Source organism: Rhinolophus sinicus, chromosome 4 (assembly GCF_057876585.1).
Source record: "Rhinolophus sinicus isolate RSI-liver-muscle chromosome 4, RSI-T2T, whole genome shotgun sequence".
Classification (NCBI taxonomy): domain Eukaryota; kingdom Metazoa; phylum Chordata; class Mammalia; order Chiroptera; family Rhinolophidae; genus Rhinolophus; species Rhinolophus sinicus.
In genome coordinates, this window is record NC_142504.1 from 114,577,402 (window position 1) to 114,593,187 (window position 15,786).

At 39.0% G+C, this 15,786-nt stretch overlaps 1 pseudogene; it reads left to right on the top strand.

Moving 5' to 3' along the window:
• The first annotated feature begins 7,657 nt into the window (after positions 1 to 7,657).
• On the top strand, positions 7,658 to 8,285 carry LOC109436484 (anterior gradient protein 2 homolog pseudogene; annotated as a pseudogene).
• Positions 8,286 to 15,786: the final 7,501 nt, after the last annotated feature.

Here is a 15,786-nt window from a genome sequence, read left to right on the forward strand (position 1 = left end):
GAAAAAGATAGTGAGTGAGAACGACCGAGAAGTAGGGCAATGCCACACCTCATCACCCAAATTATGACTAGTTCACCTTACATGGCAAAAGGGACTTTGCATATGTGATTAAGGTTACTAATCAGTTGACTTTAAGGATTTTCCAGGTGGCTGCCGGAAATCACATGAGCCCTTAGAAATACATGGGGGAGTCCAAGATTCAAAGCACAAGGGGGACTTAACACTCCATCTCTGGCTTCAAGGAGGGACTACATAGGGGAATGTTGGCAGCCTTTAGGATCTGAGGTTGGCCTCCAGCTGACAGCCAACAAGTAAATAAGGACCTCATAACAACATCAGCCAGGAACTAGATTTTTATCAACATCCAGAGTGATGCTGGAAAAACATTCTCCCTAGACCTCCAGCTAAGAAGCCTGGCCATGGATACCTGATTTGAGCATCATGTGAAGCTAAGCAGAGTACCCAGTTGAGCTCGCCGGACTTCTGACACTTCTGACCTACCCAATTATGAGATAATAAATGAGCGGTGTTCTAAGCGGCTAAGTTTGTGGTAATTGGTTATGGCAGCAATGGAAGAGTAAATCATACCTCGTTGTAATGTTCATTACACCTTTTTATAAAGTAATGAATGATCATAATATGGAATCAAAAGTGTGACCTGAAAAGGACAGTGACCCTCGGGAACATGGGACATAGAATGATGAGATTTTAGAGAGGTGGAGAAAACTTAATATCCACAGAGACATTAGCTAGTTAGTCATTTGATGCAAAAGTAATTGCAGTTTTTGCAATTATTTTTAACCTTTTAAATTGCAATAACTTTTGCACCAACCTAATAGGTTGGTTCAGAGGCTGAGCGGGCAGTGGCATCGATTCTGTACCAGGAGGGAACATCACTTCCATGTTGCATGGGAAGGGCAGTGACGGGCAGCACACATCTTGAGCAGGAAAGGTTTTATGATCTACGTGTGCAGTGAAGGACATAAAAACCAGTGGTCTCAGCCTAGGTCAAAACAGAAAAACGTCATAAGTGACGTGAACTTGATATAATCAATTTCATTTTTAAAAGGCTAGCATCCAGTTGGGTATTTCTGTATCCCTTGGCCAAATACCATCTTAATCTTAGCTTTTTCAATAGTCTGAGTTTTTGCAAAGCTTCTTTCTTATTTATTGGTGCTCCTTTTGAAATTTCTGTTTTACTCATTTGTCTTTCTTGGGTGCCACCACAACTCCTTGTTTTAAATCGTCAAAATACCAATAAATGTGTGCGTCATTTTCAGTGAAATTGCAATTGATATTTATTTAAAATTTTAAATTAAACCTTCAGTGGCTGTGCCATGGAATACTGTGCTATTAAAAGATGATCGTGTAATATATGATTTTTGTTCCAAGGCAAGAGTGCTAAAATTTAGGTAAGAAAAGAATGTCTCTACAGATCATGTTTGGCTACTGGAATCCATTTTAGACATTTTGCTACTCCATAAAGCAGCTCATGGCCGAATTTAGTGTTATAAAAAATTATTTAACGAGATGTATTGCTCATTTTGAAGAGGTACTTTAGCATTAGAAGCATTCTTACTTTTGTAACATTGAACCATCTTGTTGATGGAGACCTACTTTACCAGTTAAGAGCTTTACATATTGCAGTGAGTGAAGACACTGTAATTCAGAGTCTACCTTTTTAAAATGCCCTTTCTTTTCAGCAGAAATGTCATTGAAACAGAAATGTCATTGCTTGCTTAAAACGTTAGCATCTTCTGTGTCTTCAAAATGGAACTTTGGGAACAGATCACATTTAATATGTGATGTAAATGAACGCAGCCGAACAACGTACGTTAGTGATCATAATTTATGGCAATCACATCTCTGCACAGCCTTTTTAAGGTGTTTCTCGTAAACTGGATTTAGCATGTGCTTTAGCCATGTCTGTGTTCGTGTTACGTTCTCATTTTCTCTACTGTAAGTGGACTCTAGTATCCGCCAGGGTCCCTTACATCTGCTGCTGATCACAGACGCCTACTCAAAGTTGAAGAAATGGGTCAAGTTATAGGTGAGTGCTACTAAGCTTTTTACACAGGAGCCACTAGTTCCACCACAGCCTGATTTATCGCCTTTATAATGCAAAATATGGCATAATAAGTATGCTGCTTCCTGAGGCAGGTAAATGGCTGACCCTTTTATATGCAAGGCCACAGCTCACTAACTCCAGGGAACATCTTTTATTCCAGATTACGGTGAATAAACACCGTCCACATGTGTTAAATGAGAGGTCAGAACACAGATGTTCTTTGCAGATCTCCATTTGATAACTCAGAATCACTCCACGTAACTCTGATTTTATGAAGCAAGCTTACACTTGGCAACGAGAGGGAACACAGATTTCACCGCCATGTGCACTGTACAGCTAAATTATCACACAAGTCTTTTGGCCACGCGGAACAATCCACATGTCTTTTCTTTTGGCCCGTGTAGTTTTCCTCATGTTACAGCTGCATAAGAATTCTCTAGTCAACCTTTAATCTATGTATCAAGTTCTTTCAGGAATGATATAACAACTACTGACTGAGGAAAAACATACTTGTGCCAAATATAATTGCCAACGTTTCAGAAAATGTCCACAGAAGTTTGTAATTGAATTTGTGCATATGTTAAGGCATATCTTTTCAGCATTGTTCCAATAAGATGATGTGAATGAAGAAAACATTCTTCCTCAGGTCCGTGGTACAGACTCTGGGTAAACTGTGTTATTTAAAGCACAAGTCTTTCCTTTGATTAGATTCTAGCCTACCTGGACAAATAAAACTAAAACACATTGAAAACGGTGTTTGTGATGTAGAACATAGTTCTGAACTGAGCCATGACTTCATCAGTGCTGGAAAATTTAGGAGAGAGGAGGATCATGAAAAGTGGAGGTGGGTTGAGAAACTATAGCACAGGAATAAAACTCACGGACTTTGATCACACAATTTGGGTTATAATCCAGGCTGCAATACTTGCAGGATAGGTAACCTTGGGCAAGTTAATTAAAATGGCTAAATCTCAGGAGATTTTTATCTCAAAAAACAGAGAAGTAAAATTACTAACTCATAGGATGTTAATAAAGTTAAAAGAGATAACAATAGCTGGCAATTAGAAAACAATATGTGCCAATCACTCTTCAAAATGTTTTACATTTATTAACTCATTGAACCCTTCCAAGAACCCTATGAAGTAGATGCTACCATTTTCCCCTTTTATAACAGAGAAAACGTAGATAAAGTAAACAACTAGGTTAAGGTCACATCTGTTAACAGAGGGGCTGGGTTCTGACCCTAGAGCTCAGGCGATTGAACGCTATATTATATTGTCAATAAATTTACTAAGTATCACTATCATAGAGCGAGAGAAAGGTCTGTCTAGACTTTGAAACTTTTTTTAATATAAAGGGTCACAAGGAAGATATGCACAGTAACCTTTTAACATATCTATCTGCATATTCAGTCTAAGAGATCCAATGTGTGCTTTAGAGGCACAAAAGTGTAACCATATTTTAAAATACTTTTTTCAAATGTTAGTCATTTTTTTAACATATTTTTGCCCACATAATGATATTTCTGAGAAATTAACATTTAAGTGAGACCCAACACAATATTTTCAACCACAAATACATCGAACACATTGGTAATGCATTACAAAGTCTGTGACAACTTAATTGCCTTGCTTCTTCAATCTGAGTTTCTAGGTGTATGGAAGATGCCTAACCAATGAAAAGTATTTGGGAAGCTTAAATTTTAGCAGTTGCTGCACTCAACAAAGTGATATTTTATTGAAACAGTGCAAGAGTTTGAAATGCATTGCAAAGTTGTGATGGATAAATTTGAAAGAGCACAGCCATATGAGTTGAGTTTTCTCTTAGTGACATGGTAATCATTCATATTTTTCAGCAAAATACATGGGGAAACTGACTATGAGTTTCAATATTCTCTGTATTTGTTATTCAGAGTCTCCTGGACAAATTACTTTTTGCTCCATTTCATAAGTAAGGTAAGAAAGGGAAATTTTCTACTGCATTTGGATTTTAAGCAGTCTGCTGCCTCACAGTTATTTTTATTTCAGGAGAGGGAGAACGATGATTATGTCAATCATGCAAGTGAGAAATATAAAGTTGTCTCAGTCTGGTTATTCATTCTGGAAATTGAGTAATACTGCGTTGCAAAAGCACGTATTTACATATCATCTTCACATGACAGATTACTTAAAGATGCATCACCACTATTGAAGGATCGATTTATTTCTAACACAAATCTTAAAAACTAAACTGCTCATAACTGTAGGTATCACACTTTAAAAAAAAAAAAAAAAGCCAGATTCTAGTCTCAATACTAGTAAATAATATTTTCTGTAGAATGCAAAGAATCTATAATTTTTTGAATACTAACTGGATATGCCTCAAGTATTGTTAGAGCTATTGGAAACACCATTACAATAGAATTGCTGTCTGAAGAGATTTACAATTAATAGCTTACAGAAGCAACTTGAACAATGCATGAATAGAAAAGTTCCACTTCCCAAATGCTTTTTTTTTTTTTTTTTTCAGCTACTCTTGCGTCGTAGGGAAATAGAGCATCTGTTGGATTTACCAATGTATAACTTACTGATGTCTTAGGCTGGACATGTCCACATTCACTGCCCTCAGACTTGCGTGGTCCGGAATATTATCCCTGAATGGGGCATCGAGTGCCCTTTAACACACGCGGACATCAGTTTAATGTGTTTTACTCCAAAGGGATTGAGAGCAAGCCCGGGAGAGGCATCACGTGCAGGGAAAGCACTTCCATTCACAACCACTGAAACATGGTGACTCGTCCCCAGTTTCACACCCACGTAAAGGAAAAGTGTGTCTATGGTCGAAAGAATTCGATAATAACACACAATGCTCCAGTCAATTGTGGGAAAAGCGTTCTTTCTCCACCTTGCATCCTGCCCACCGCTGTTGGGGAAGTGCCTCCGAGTGACAACAACAAGAATGGGGACTGCTGGGTGACATCATTATGAATCGTAGCCTCAGAAACGACAGATGCCATAAAATGGCAGCAGAACACGTGAAGGTATGTTTCGGGACAGTCCCCGCTTTGTACACTTGCAACCTTGACAGCTGAAAATGAAATCCATGTCTCGCCATGTGAGGGGACCAATACTCTCCGTTTATGTGTTGGCCACAAGATTGCTAAGTAAAACCCAAGTGGCCACCTCAATTACTGTTTGTTGAATATACAAACTTAGCAATAGAAACCTGTCTTTTTTAAGTCTTGATTTTGAGCTGTGTTTGTGTAGGTGAAAGAAATTTCAGAACAAAATCAGTATTGATCATGGTAAGAATTTCTTCCAGACCCTGAATGTCTGAATGAGAGTTAAAAATGATTGTTTAAACTTTCTGTCTTGCGAACAGTTTGCAATAGATGTATGCAATTGGCTAAGATTTGTGCATTATTAGTGTTATGCATTTCTATATCTTATTTGGTTGTATGTACTTTGTAATGATCGTAAATACAACACTTCTTCCGTGTTTTCTTTGTACCAGATGAGAATATTTAATTACTCTTTTATAATTTTGCTATACATGCATGTATTCACATTACATATAAAATGAAGTAAAATCTATGGCATTTTAAAGTTTTTAATCTTAAATGCAAATTCTAGGAAAAAAATAATAAATTATTATGCAACCTGAGTTGTCCTTTTTTCTGCCCTTAGGTAAAGTAAATACATATACAGATGTAATAATTTATAAATATGTAAATAAATCCTCAACTATTTTGAAGAAAGATGTTTATCTCAACACATCAGTCAGAGTGTGGTCAGGAAGAAAAAGCTACTACATATGAGAGAAAGCATGCAAGGCACAACGCCCGAAGTCTGGGAGGGGCTGCAAAGTCAGAGCCTGTGGGGGGCAGGGCTCACCTTCCTGGGAGCTCCCTGGCAGGTCTGCACAGCAGCAGAGCCCTGGCCTCCCCTGAGTTTGCAGAAACAGCCTCCTCATAGACGCCCCTGACTCTGAGGCAGTCACCATGCATGACAGAGTAGCTTACTGATAGAAAGATAATTGTCAATTTGAGGTTAGTGGGGGAAATCTTATTCTCAGGTGGCAATCTGACCCACTTCCTCACTTGTAATTGCTCTGGGACATCTCTCACAGGCATGCTGAGGCCAAAGCTTGGACTCAGCCCAATCGCCCTTCCAGGGACACAATTTCCGGAAGAATTGTCACTTTCCCCGAAGCTTACATTTCTGGACATTGTACCCGACAGTCATTTGTACTTTACTAAAGGGTGCTTATTGGTGACTTTTTCACATCATTATTCAAGACAGACTTATTTCCGTAAGTGTATGTCAGCATTTATGGAACACATTCAAGGTTCTTCCTATCCAAGTTAAAAGCACAGGCCATCCCAACGGCCACAAGCAGACAGTATTTCTTCTAGTGATCAGAAGCAGCAATTCTTAATTCAAGAACAGATTTTTGGCAGCACAGCAGACATTTCATTTGTTATCACGATGTTCAAATAGAGCTTGAGTGTGATTTCAGCATAGATGCGGATTCTAGAGGAAGGTAACTGAAATAAAGACATACCCCGCTTGTGTCTACACATGCACATACATATTTGCACGTTTGCTCTGGGAATTCGCAGACTCCCTCTTTCACACCCATGGGTCACAGGTGCCCAATGCACTCAACGTCTGCTATAACAAAAAAAAGAGAAGGCAAGTCTAAGAAACAGCCACACTGAAGAAGAAACTAAGGAGACACAGCAACTAATGTAATGGTGCCCCGGATCAGACACTGGGAGAGAAACAGGGCATTAGATAAAAACTAAGAAAACTGGAATGGACTATGGACTTGAGTTAATTATGTACCGATATTGGTTCATTCATTTTAGCAAATGCACCACACTGATGTTCGATGTCAATAAGAAGATGCCGGCATACATGGAGACTCTGTATTATCACCTCCACACTTCTGTAACTCTAAACTGCTGTAAAACGTAAAGTCTAATATAAAAAACACAAATATGTATAAGAGATGGCCTCTGTTCTCAAGGAGCTCAAGATGAAGGAGGAGACAATCACCAAGAAATTACAGGCAAACGTGATCGGTTTTGTGACCAAGGGAACCACGGGACACACGAGAGTTTGGTGGAGGCACACCTAACCACACAGACCTAGGGGACACTGAGGGAGTGAATGATTCTGGAACCAGGAGTGAAGAGGAAATGAAAACATGCAGGAAGCGATGAAGTCTGGCTTGAGCGGTGAATTCCCTTCACCACCAGGATCGAGGGTTAAGTTTCCTGGACTTTTAGTCATCCTGCTTTGACTGTAAGTTTCTTTTCCCTGATCTGTCTGCCGCTCCCTGACTACATCACTATTAACTCTGCTTCCCTCGAACGTGGATACACAGATTCTTAAACAAGTTTTGTCTCTGACCTCTTCTCCTCACCTCGTCACTTTGGGGACAGTGAATGGTTTTTTGTTGGGTTTTTGTTTTCCTCTTTGGAAGGCTATGCAAGAAAAGAGAAAAAAAAAAAAAAGCTATGCAGCATTTAACATCTGCCCTGTTTTACATTCTTCTTGAAAACTCCCAGGAATTTTAAGGCCACCTGGCTCCCCCAGACTTGCCATGGAGAAGATTTTGGTGTCAACATTCTTACTCGCCGTGACCCTCCTACACGCTGGCCAAAGATACCACAGTCAAACTGGGAGCTAGGAAGGACCCGCCACCCAAACTTCCCCAGACCCTCCAGAGGTTGGGGTGAGCAACTCATCTGGACTCAGACACAGAAGAAGCTTTACACAAATCCAAGCCAAGCAGTACACCTTTGATGATTACTCGTACTTGCATGAATGCCCACACAGTCAAGCTTTAAAGAAAGTGTTTGCTGAAAATAAAGAAACCCAGAAATTGGCAGAGCAGTCTGTCTTCCTCAATCTAGTTTATGAAGCCATCGACAAACACCTTTCTTCTGATGGCCAATATGTCCCCAGGATTATGTTCACTGACCCATCTTTGGCAGTTAGAGCCAACATCACTGGAAGATATTCAAATCGACTCTACACTTATGAATCATCGGGCTCAGCTCTGAATACCATTGGACAACATGAAGAAAGCTCTTGGGGTGTGGGGACTGACTTGTAGAGAAGAAACAAATGTGCAAGGTCTTCCCTCTGCAGTAGGCCTTGCGACTTGGAACCAGACGAGATGTCAGAAGACTGCAGAAGGCAGAAGCTCTGGTGGACAGGCTGATTAGATAACCGTTTAATGTTACAACAGCTATTTTGTTTGTTTGTTTCAAGTATCATATATGAAAATAATATTGCCTACTACCACAACGAGCCATGCGTAAAAAAAATTATTTTGCAGGTATTTGGGGAAAAAAAATTCCCAAATCTTTCCAGTTCATAAGTTTCCTACCTTCTTTGAAAACAAAGCATTTTTTTTTTTATCATACTCTGAATCCGGTCTGAATAATTTTACTATAGTCTTTTCTTAAAATAATACACAATAACTTTGGAACTGTTGTCCAAAGTTGTCATGTGCTTATATATTTTTGCCTCAATTATATCCTTCAATTCTCCAAATAATGGGCTGATGTTGGAATCACTGTTTAAGAATTTTAAGCTGTCTTGGATGTCATCTGCCTATTATTTGATAGAGGGAAAAGAATGGGAACTCACTATTGTCAGTGTATCAGGAATTCTGCAAGGTATGTAAAACATGTTAACTTTTCAAATCCCCTGAACACCTCTAAGCATCATCTCCATTTTCTGTGAAATAAATCCACTGAGAGTCACTGTAGCTGTAAAACCCACTCAAACATCCATCTACACAGCATCCCGAGAGTGGTTTTCACCGAGCAGCAAAACCGAGACTACTTCTGCCTGAGCATATGACCTCCTCCGTGCAAAAGGAGTCAGGACCCTGCAGGCAAATGAATTTCTCAACACTGTAAAGCCAGTTCGTGGCAGGACCAGACTAATTGTCACTTCTGTGCAGTGGCCACACAGAAGACATATTTTCAACACCCCACTTCAGCATCCTCAGTTTTAAAATGGGAGCTTAAACAGCACCTATCTCACAAGCTTCCTGTAAGGCATGAGTGAGGTAACAGAAGTAGCACTCAGACCATCTCCTGACGCAGCCGCTCAGCCGCTGTTATTGTAACTCTCATACCTCCTCGTCATACAATTTCTTATTCTCTTCTTCGTCTCCTACGGCAGAGAAAACACTGAGCACTCGTTTGTTTGTTTTACTGTTTCTGGCTTTACTTTTATGACCGTCTCCCATTTTCTAGAATATACAAAATGAAACGATATTTGACTTCAGTTCACAAGCTTGACAGTTTAGCCACACTTAAGTGCTAAAAGGGAAAGAAGGGTGTAGTTAAGTCTGTCAGGAAAATATGGGGGTTGTCACACAGTTTTGGGCAGATAGTGACAGGGACAAAGCTAGTGCACGTAACCTTTTTGTCCCCCTTTCCGAACATCTGAGTGCAGTAAGAAAGGGAACTGACAGTGAGAGCACGCCGAGGAGAGATAGTATTGCAAATGAAGCAACAAAATGTGTAATATATGTTAGTAATTAGAGAAACTGTTAGTTCTCTCAGTTCTCAGGTTTAATAGCTTCTCATTGTGAATAATATCCCTCTGAAACATGAGTCTATGTACAGCCTTGTATTACATAATTAAAGACGCCTTTGATCTGAAGGTCTTAAATGTGTCCAAGCAAATTAAGTGTTGAAACACTGATTTCTGGGATCTTTGTCAGGGCCAAAGTTAGGGTGATGTTCAACACACAGGGGAAACTGGGGCTCCATTCATCGGAAATGTCATTCTGTGCCATCTGAGGAAAAAGAGGTAGCTGAAGTCACAATAGTTCTCTTCATTTTTTCATATTAAAACAGTAAACACAATTTAACAGATGCTCGGGTGAAAGCATACAATCAAATACACAAATAGACCCATAATGCAGCAAAGGGAGACTCACTGACGTCTCTTTGTTTGGTCATCACACCATATAGACCTGAATTCACATCACTAATGTTTCCTTAGAAAAAGGCATCTGTGCCATCACCGACAGTGCCCTCCATCGTGTGTAGAAATTCACTTCCTTCAGTTCCTCAGGCTTAACAATGCCCAAGGTCAACGGTGTCACTTGTGCTGGGTGACCTGAAAGTCAGGTGAGGCCTGAATCAGCTTCCTCCTCGCCAAAGATACACAGCAACTATTTTAAAGTCTTTCATTCTGTACATCATTATAGATGGAGATCAAACTGTATGGCGAAGGTAACTCTACAATGTTTGATCCGAATGGGTCCACTTTAATTCCATGGATTACACTAAAGCTATAATCAGGTAATCGTCTAGGGTAACTGACTGGTCACCACATTGAGATGTGTGACACATATCAGGCCTCCCTGGCTCCGTTACCTGATGGAACTTTGCTGTGAATAATAAAAGGATATTATGTGAAATATGTCAGAAATAAGGAGCATTATAAATACATTTGTTGTATTTTTATTCTTTAAGTGGACCATGCCCATAGCAGAGAAGGTAAGTTTTTATCTATTTATATGGTTTTATCAAAACAAACAGGATATTAGCTGTGATGTAAATGAATCAAACTAGGAAAGGCTAGATTTTTATTTTGGATTCATGAGGAAAAAAAGTCATAAATACTGAAAGAAAATACCATTATCACATCACTAGCTTTGCAGATAGCTTATTACAGTAAGATATCACCTATAGTTTACGCTAATGTGTAGCACTGATATATATGCTCACTGTGAAGACATAATATTTAGTGAATATGCCTAAATAGGAGGTCAGGACAGTCAGTGTAGGGCCTGGGAGATGCCAGGGTTCGAACTTGGGGCCTTAGGCCTGCAAACCATATGCTCTACCCCTGAGCTACACCCCCAGCCAGAGGGACAGCTTGATATGTTGATGAATTAATGCAGTCATTCCTTTTAAAAAGAAGAGACAGCCAATCTCTACCTAGGGCACGAAACAGCACTGGATTCCTAGAGGTTCACTTTCCAGTCACAGAAAGTTCTTAAGCATTCCTCACGCACCTACCTATACATTTTGTCCTGCTGGTTTGTAGTTCAACATCATGCTCGTTTCCCAAACCGTGTTTACAGAGATGAAGCCCCATCTTCCTTCAAAATTCACCTTATTTATTTATATGGTCTCCTCCTCATAGGTCCAAGAAAATATTTTAGTTATATTCCACAATTTCCCCATTACTTCTGTAGGGAGGAAAAAACACACAAAAAACAACTTTCTCCTCTATTCTCCTTTGTTCTCTAGCTGAGGTCCTGCAAATGTGAGCGACAAAGGTAGATGAAGAAGAGAAAGGCAGAGTTTATTATCACAGGCAGTGCACATACAGGTGGGAGAAACGCAGGGATGGGCAACACGCAGGGCTGATCAGGACCTGCGACTCTCGTATATGGCATCCTACCAAAGGACAATCAATGTGTAGAGAAGTGACAAGACAAAGCAAAGGGCTTCAGGCTGTTGGGGCGGCAAACTGAGATGGTAAATACGTGGGGAAAACTAATGGACGGTAAGGACCCTCTATAAGGTTTGTTTCCATAGATTTCTCAGTGTTGTATCTGGTGACCAGGCTAGTATCCTCTCCCTGGTACAGTTTGGCGGGGAGCGGGGAGCACCTTCACAAGGGAATTTAAAGTCTGCTTGTAAGCAGGTGGGGGAAGAGCAGATAGCTCATCCTCTGTCTGCTTTTTCTCAATTGCCTTTAGTTCAAAAAATCCTTATGCTGGAATGGCATATTTGGGGGTGGCATATTGCAAACTCCTTCACTTCCACCCTGGGGTGACGGTAAAATGGAATTGTTATTGAGAAGAAAAAAAAGAAGAAAACATGAGCGGGAACTTACTTGTTACCATAACAATACCTTCCTCAGGACAGGGAAAGGACAATTTGTTCACTGACAGATGTAACCGTCCATGCCAGTTACACGGCACTGTCGTGGCCAAAGAACCAGCATTGCTCTTTTTTTAAGAGACACACGTCTAAAACATGCAGAACTCACAGCGCATGATTTTTACTGGCAATGAAGATAAAGTTTTCTGATAAATAACCTTTTCACAAGGAAAGGACAGAAAAATACCACAAGTAAATGGAAGAGCTATTTTTTGGTTTCATCTACTTGATTACTACAACCCATAACACTGAATGCAGCATATCCCTTGATATGATATTAGCATAGGACCCTCTAAATATTTTATGAGTTCATCGGAGCCTTACAGAAAATCTAATTTCCGGGCTATCACTAACAGCGTATTCTGGCTCTGACACTGTTTCTCATCCTTAAAAAGATGCAAACCTTAAAGTACATCTTTGCTCTATCTTAGCAACATTTGGACATTCTTGGCCAAGACACAATACTAGGAACAACAAGATCATTTATGAACCAACTCTGAAACAGGATACTTATACCAGTGAAACTAATAAGAGGCATGGTCCACAATAATGTAGAAATACCAAGGGTGGCGGGGGTGGGGGGGTGGGGGGAGGGGGCACCTCTTCTCCTTTAAGGTCTGGTTCCAATATAATGACGGCTTCAGAAAACCTTTATCCTCATATTATGTTTCTATATAATACCAGATATCTAATTTCATTCACACACACACACACACACACACATACACACACACACACAGAGGGTGACAAAAAATGTATACACATTTTAAGAAAGGAAGAAACGGTATTAAAACTGCATTAACTATTCAATATATATCAATAACAAAAGATGAATACAAGTCATGTGTAAACATTTTCTTGGCACCCCTGGTATATATACTGAATTTCCTTTTGAAAAATTTGAAACTACAGAATAATTTAAATTTTGATTAAAATAAGTCCAAAACATAGGTCATTCTTTTGACCAAGTAGTGACTCAACCTTCCCTTCTGATGAGAACAGAGAAACTTAGTAAACAGAACATTTGAGGGCAACATATCAGCAAGAAGGTACTGTTTTATTCATTCTTTCATTCTTTCAAATACCACCGATGAGCCACGTTTTCTTATATCACTAAGAACATAATGAAAAGAAACGTTGTTCTTTCTCTCTAAAGCTCACAGTCCAGTAGAAAGCAAGCCATGTGAGAACGCACGCATGTACACTGGTTCAGCTGAAGACCAGCTGACACGGACACACAGGAAGGACACGTAAGTATAGGAATGGTGGAAGGGCAAAAATGGATTCCTAAAAAGGGGAAATTTGAGCTGTTTTGAGGTTATTACTCAGTGAAAGAATTTTTTTATGGGGAAGGTTGGTCTAAGAAGACAGCAAGTGGGTAGAACATTGGGGAACTTCAAGACTTCCGGCTAGATGGATGGGTTCTAGAGATGAGGGAGGGAGAGACGAGAAGCGAGAGATGTGAGGTTGTCTTCTGTCAGATAATGAAAGGCCGTATAATGTGAATCCTTTGATTTTTTTGAGAACGAGATAGCAAGTTATTTAAAGATTTTAAAGAGTGGAGTGACATGATCTAATATGCATTTGGAAGTCTAATATTAGAGACCCTAGTGTTGTTGCAGATGCAATTAGTGAAGTTAAAATGTGGCCATACTGCAGTAGGCTGGACTCCCGTGCTACTGTGACAAATGTCCATACATAAAAAGGGAATATTAGGACACAGACACACACACAGGAGGATTCCACATGAACATGAAGGCAGAGATCAGGATAATGTATCTATAAGCCAAGGTATTCCAAACATGGCCAGCAACCCACCAGCAGCTGTGGAGAGGCCTGGCACAGATTCTGCCTTACAAAACTCAGACGGAACCAACCCTGTTGACACCTTGATTTTGGACTTCTGTCCTCCAGAACCATAATACACTAAACTTTTGGTGTTTAAACCAACATGTGTATGGCCCTTTGTCTTGGCAGCCATGGCAAACCAATACTCCCTCCCATACCATGACCCAGCTATCTTGTCTCCCCGTGGTTTCTCCTAAGGTTAGTTTGCGGGATCCACTAAACTCTGTTTCCTCTGGCAGCCTCCCCAGGCTTGTGTTAATGCAGTAATCCTGAAGTGGGTTTTCTTCTCGTCTCAGCAGAAGCTCTTACGGTATTTATTTACATCTTTAGCACGCACCACTTCTCAGAGCGTAACACGCATGTGCTTACTAGTTCTCTGTGTTTAACACAAAGCTCCTTTTAGGACTGGTTTCATCTATTATCAGTGAAATTTTCCTCTTATCTCCTTTTGTTGTTGTTAATAATTTATCCCCGTACTGGAAACGCTTATATCCTGTCTGACTTGATCTGCCATAGTTTTTATTTCAATAAGTGTAAGTCAGCCAATTCTGTCTCCAGTGTCAGTCAAAGTGAGGGAGTCCATCCGAGTCAACATCAGCTCCCGTTTCACAGTGTCCCTATTATAACAGGAGATTGTGGAAGAGCATTAGTGCATAGGACTAAAACCTTTCCTCTCCAGATATCTCCAGTCTTAAAAAAGGAAACTGGCAAATGCAGTTAATATAACAAGAAAAGAAAGGATTCCAACATCGCAAAGAATACTTTTTACATAGGCAAATTGGATGGCAAAAAAATAATCTGTGTTTATTTTATGTATGAAAATTTTTATGACTCTTAATAGACAGAATAATCTAAATAATTCTTCCCAGTATATTTTACTGGTCCTATTATGTCCTTGTGAATTACATGAATTTACATTAGTTGGAATTAAACACAATCAAAATCAAATTATTTTTTCTTTGCTTGTATACATTAGAGAACTCTTATAATTATAATTTTGTCTGTAACATGCATACTACGATATTTTATGATTTTCAAATTATTAGATGTTCTAAATAACTATTTGTCTCTGGTCACCACTTGTAGCTGAATTTTTTTCACGTTATATAGATTTTCATCCACATCTTACCACTTCTTCAAGTTCTATATATTAAGCAACAATTCTTCCATAAATATTTCTCAAACTAACAGATATTAAAAATAATAATGGCATCTCTTTAGGTAGTTTACAAAAAATTTCCTTATACATACTGTATTTAATTATTTTTCTTTTAAAATCTTTTTTTGTTTAAGTGCAAGTTCATTGCATACAGAGGTCAGGACCTCTATTTTGTTTCTTTTTTACACTGGCTTGAATAGCAGTAGGCACATGGTAGAACAGACACATAAATGTTCTAATTAACTTACCATATCAGTCTTATTTTATATATATTTTTAAAGGTGCTACTTCACAAAATGGAGTTGCTTTAGCATACTTGTTTTGTTTTAAAAAATATAAAATCCCAAAAGAGAGTTAAAATTCCATATTAAATTTCATATTCAGTTGCAGAGTACCAGAAAAATTTATGAACATAAAATATTGTGTCATAGCATCAAAACTGCAGATGTTTTTCTATAATTTTCATATCTTTACATTTCTTAAAATACAAACTCAGAAAAAGCACATTAGCATAAAAACTGACATCTGTTAGTCCATCAAGGAACATTTATTGAACATTTACAGTAGAAGCAAGAATGTTAAAAATCACTTTGGTACTTTCCACAATAATTTTCTTGACAATCTGTGCTTCCTGTGAGAATAAATGTCACACCCCTTCTATAATTAGATAGCCCTGAAACATGTGACTGGTGTCATGGTTTTATTGAGTTATAAATGCTGGTTTTATTTTTATGAAAACATTTTTTTTTACTCTGAATTGACATTTCAGAGTATGATTGATAAGATGGCAAGAAT